The sequence below is a fragment of the Myotis davidii genome, unplaced genomic scaffold, assembly GCF_000327345.1.
Source record: "Myotis davidii unplaced genomic scaffold, ASM32734v1 scaffold419, whole genome shotgun sequence".
In the NCBI taxonomy this organism is placed as follows: domain Eukaryota; kingdom Metazoa; phylum Chordata; class Mammalia; order Chiroptera; family Vespertilionidae; genus Myotis; species Myotis davidii.
This window is the reverse complement of record NW_006294998.1, coordinates 456514-462038: the sequence shown is the minus strand read 5'-3', so window position 1 is coordinate 462038 and position 5525 is coordinate 456514.

The window sequence follows — 5525 nt, the reverse complement described above, 5'->3', positions numbered from 1 at the left end:
TTAATACTATAGTTAATAGAAGCAAGTCACTAAGTCCAGACCATGGTAAAAGGGAATAAAATTGGACTCCACATCTCTGGAGGGAGGAATATCAATGAATTTTGAGTATATAAATACCACTACAGTATTAAATGAATATTTTAGGGTGATAATATTTTTGCTGTGTAAATATCCTGTTTTTCCTTAAAGCTTTGCCTACTGATATTAATATTTTCCAGTGGATATTGCCTGTAGCAATTACTACTGTATTTTTATAATTCCATGTATATACAAAGATAGTTATAATTTTTTTCTATTTCTGTCTATTTATATTTGTATCAATATAAACATAAGTTCACAGTGATAGCTCCATCCATAATCCAGTACCTTTATTGGACAATCAAGTATCCTTCTGTGATTTCCTAATATTTTGGTTGATTTTCTTTTATTTTGTGTAATGTTTACTGTTTATGATATACAGTTCTATAGGTTTCAAGGAATGCATAGGAATTGTTATTATTTTCTCTATTATTGTAGCTCTATTCACAAATCATTTGAAGCAAGGGAAAAGAGTTGTGGGCCAAATTAGCAGCAGCGAGAACAGTTATAAAGTTATTGCTATAGTCTGTGATAGAAGTCATGGTGATGTTAACAATAAGATGGATTTTTTCTAGATTTTCTATATGATTAATATTATATTCTCTTTCAGATAATTACAATGTGAATATGCAATATAGTTTTTTGAGATAGTTTTTTTTGAAAATTCAATAAAAAGAGATTTTATTTTTTAGTTTGAATATAAAACATCTTAAGAGAAGTATGCTAGCTATAAACTCATACTATGTGTTAAGACTTGTGATGTATTTGAAAGTAGAGCTAATATGCTTAACAGATTAATTGGAATGCTGGACCCTAGGTAAAAAGATAATTTAAGAATTACTTTGAGGTTTTTATCCTACCTAAGTAAACAACTACATAGGATACCTTGAGTAAATAACTTTGTAAATTTAGTGAACAGATTTTCTTTCCTAAAAAATGAAAATAATATAGATTAAATAATTTTAATTTAAATGTGTATTCTTCTAAGTAGATGTTTAAAAAATGAAAAACATACTTATTTTGTAAATATTTATTATCTCAGAAAGTTTCTTATATCAATATAGGATAATGAATTTGCGTACAATACATTCCATTAAATCATTTTTATCAGTGGAGTGTTCTTGTATATGCACTGCTTGCAAACATTGCTTTTATAAGGCATGGGGAATAAAAATTACCTGTGAATTCTGCCACTTTATCAAAGAACATTAAAGGCACTAATATAATACTTTTAAAATACACTGAGATTCTCTTAAGATTTTTTGCTTCAAAGACTAAACAACTAGTGTTGTGATCTATTTTTTCTTCTTTCGCTCTCTCACTTTTTTTGTTAATCCTCATCTGAGACTATTTTCCCATTGATTTTTGGAGAAAGTAGAAAGGAGTTGGGGGGAGGTTACAGAGAAACATTGATGTGGGAGAGACACAATGATTGGGTGCCTCCTGCATGTGCCCTGACCTGGCATTGGATCTCGCTTGCTGCAGCAGGGTACATACCCTTGACCAGAATCAAAACCAGGACCCTTCAGGTCAATGCTCTATCCACTGAGCTAAACTGGCCAGACCTATTTTTTCTCCTCATTTAAACCAAGACTGAATCTGAGATAACTGAGTTAATAATTTCCCCTTCTCAATATTAACTGTAAAGGCATCAGACATAAATGGAGTATCAGAGGTCTGTTTTTAATCTAATACCCACCATTTCCAGGTTGTTGTTCACTATTGCCTGTTTTTCCATTCCCTTATTATCTATCTATACTTTTTAGATTGCCTACAAAATAGGAAACTTCAAGATAAAGATAAAATGTCATATGGTAACTTGCCTTATTTTTTAACTACTCATTTTATAAATTTAATATCTGCTAATGGTATTAAATCATTATATCATAAAGACTTATTAAGTTTTTCTTCTTTTGATTCTTTCTTGAAATAGCTCATTTTAATCTAACCAGAAGAAAAATCCAAAAGGTGTATATTACAGTAAAATATTAAAAAAAAAACATATTTGAAAATAAATTAAAATGCTTTCAGTTCAACAAAGCTTTTGAATGATCTAAACTGCTTGATTTTTATTTAAAAATATTTCATCTCTTTAATTCAATGAGCTCTATCAGCCAGCAAAGGTTAAAATGGAGAGAGATATAAATGACTACAGTTTTAAAGTTTTGGAGCTCTGAGAAAATGGTTTGATGTCAGTAAATTAAATTAATAGCTAAAGGTTAACACTCCATTAATGTAAATAAAGTCTCCATAGATCCTTTTGAAATAAAAATCATGAGAGAATTTAGTTTCATGATAAACATACATCTTTGGCTTAGTGTAGAGATCACTTGTCATCATCATCATTTGTGAGGAAAGAGGTTCAAATTTAGAAAGAACAATAAATTCTTCCAAATAAGAGAATCACGCCATAGTAAATGTAATGGAGAAAACAGGAAAATAGAGAAACTAGAGAGGATTTTTAAAGATTATTCTATGCTATAAACAGGAGCGTTCTAAATGTCTTTTTTAAGAGGAATATTTCCCCTGCTAAGTAAGTGCAAAACAGAGATATATTCCTAAAAAATAAGTAATGTTTTCTGCCAGTAATCCAATTAAAATACAGTACTTTTAATGGAAAAACTAATGGTAAGATGAGGATATATCTAGTATATTACTCTTAAGATTATTTATATTCAAACTAGAAAATATATGTGTCCTATATTTCATTTTTAATTGCCTCATGAAATTAAAACATAACTGTTTGAAAGAGAATATAATATTAACCATATGAAAAACCAGAAATTAATAAACATAATAAGTTTTCAAATAAATTATTAGATTATAAATAAATGCCTCCAAGAATAATTCATCAGTGTAGAAAATTTAATTTTTTCCTTCACTGCTTCATTTTAGTCATAAACATTTTTTTTAGAAAATAAAGTAACACACGATATATTTAAACACAGCATTATGATTTTATATTTCAAATTCATGTTTAATGAACTAAATTGTCTAGCTAAAATTTTTCTATATACTTTGAAAACAAAATGACTCATGGGTATTTGATATTTTATTCATCTTAAAATTTGCATTGTTATTATTATCCATAATTTTTTTAGATGCAACATACTTTAAACATTTGAAGTGTACATTCAAACTATGATATGTGGAGGATATTTTAAGTTTGCATTAATTAATTACCTTTATTGTCCATAATGTCCCATGACTGTGCCAATATTCTACACATTTATTGACTTATTAAATTTGTAGGAAAAAAACTTTTGACATAGATATTATATTTTAAAATTGACATATTTACAAGTTAAATTGATTAAATATTTATATCTGATAATAAAGCAGACAATGAATAAATCATCAAGCCAGAACAGCAAAACAAAACAAATCAGATAGTACATTTTCAACTAAGTCAGTACTGCCCTCAAGTGAAAGCCAAGCAGTGTATCTGGAAGGATTGAAAGCAATACAGAGATTGTGCTGTTTTGCAGGCCAAGAATGGCCATTCCAGGCTGATGGTGCGTGTCAGTGTAACCCTCTGGGGAACGGAACACTGCCAACATGTGAGGGTGCTCCATCAAAAACCTGTGTCTGCCGTGTTTTCTTCTTGGGATTGTAGACATATTAAAAATCATGAGGAGAGAAACACAGAAACAACTAGGGTTTTTGAAAGCTGAGTTGGATTTGAACTTAACTAGGTGTCGAACATTTGGTGAATTTTCCCTCCTTCACTCCAACTTCTTAGTGGTGCTAACTCGCACAGAAGCTAGTTTTCAATTCAAGCCATTTCACTATTTGGAGACTAAAATCTGTTCTGCAACACAAGCTTGTTTTAAGTATTGTGCAAGGATAACAAAAATTTGGTCTCTGTTTTGGCTTAACATATTACAAGAAAGAGAAATATGAAAAATAAGAATGCCCTGGGATAGTAAAAATAGAAATTCAAAACGCAATTGAAGGTTCAAAGGGAGCAGAGCTTAACTTACCTAAATATTTATAAGAAAGTTGGACAAGGCAGGTTACACATATGCTGAATCTTGAATCATGAGCAGACAGCTTGCACATGGCACAGTGCAAATGGACATGGTAGTTAATATAAAAGATGTCTTTGTGGGGCAAATAAACAGACAAGAAAGAATTCTCACCATTGGCAACAGCATGGATGGACCTAGAGAGCATTATGCTAAATGAAATAAGCCAGTCAGAGAAAGATAAGTATCACATGATCTCATTCATATACGGAATCCAATGAACAACATAAACTGATGAACTAAAATAGACACAGAGACACAGAAACATCGAACATCATGTCAAACCTCAGAGGAAAGGCAGGGTAGGGTGGAGGGCAGGGGGAGAGATCAACCAATGAACTCATATGCGTATATGCATAATCCATAAACAGACAATAGGGTGGAGAGGGCAATGGGGTGAAAAAAAGGGACATAGGTAATACTTTGAACAATAAAGATTTATTTAAAAAAGAAAAAAAAAGAGGTAACAGGAGTTCAAATATTATTTGATAGTCAGTACTATCATAGGAGTTTGGTTATTACTCAATCTCAATTTATTAAACAGTGTTAAATAGTAGAACAATGAAATCAGGTTTATGTTTAACTGGTATTTTAAAAATTCACTTTTACTAACTATTTGTTGAGTGACTATAATATTGGTCATAAAAAATATTGGAAACCTTTGTGTTTTTTTTGTTTAAAGTTTTACATATGTCTTTTTCCCCAATTGACCCCCCACCCCAGCTGCAGCCATTCCCACCCTGGGCAAGTCCCCACTGACCCAGTGCCTGTGTCCATTGGTTATGCCAATATGCATGCACACATGTCCTTTGGTTGCTCTCTAACCCCCCTGCCCTACCATTTGTCTCTGGATCTATTCTTGTTCATCAAATTATATTGATCATTATATCCCACATAGAGTGAGATCATGTGATATTTATCTTTCTCCAACTGGCTTATTTCGCTTAACATGAAAACCTTTGTTATTTATTTCCTATCTACCATCTACATAAGTCTCCTAATTAAACAAGTTTTATTAATACATTTGCTATTGTAAGAAATATACAATCATTTTCAAACTGTGCTAGGTCATAATTGCCAACAGAATAGGTTTATTGCACCCAAATAAGAAAGGATAAAATTGTTTGCTTTTAATTTTGGCTAATTTTGTTTCTCTGCCTCTAGAGTTCTGTCCCAGATGCAAAATGTTTCTAAATTGTTTCTTTCCTAATGGCTGATTTCCTTTTATACATGAAAGACATATATTTTATAATATAACATATATTGTAAAGTACCAAGGAAATGTTTAACATCTCTTCCTTGTTCTCTTATTTATACAACATTATGTAAACTAGATTTAGTGCTCCTCACTCTGGGTAATATAATGAGCAGGACAGATGGATACTTGACATAGAGGAATTATACTTTAGTGTAGGAAAC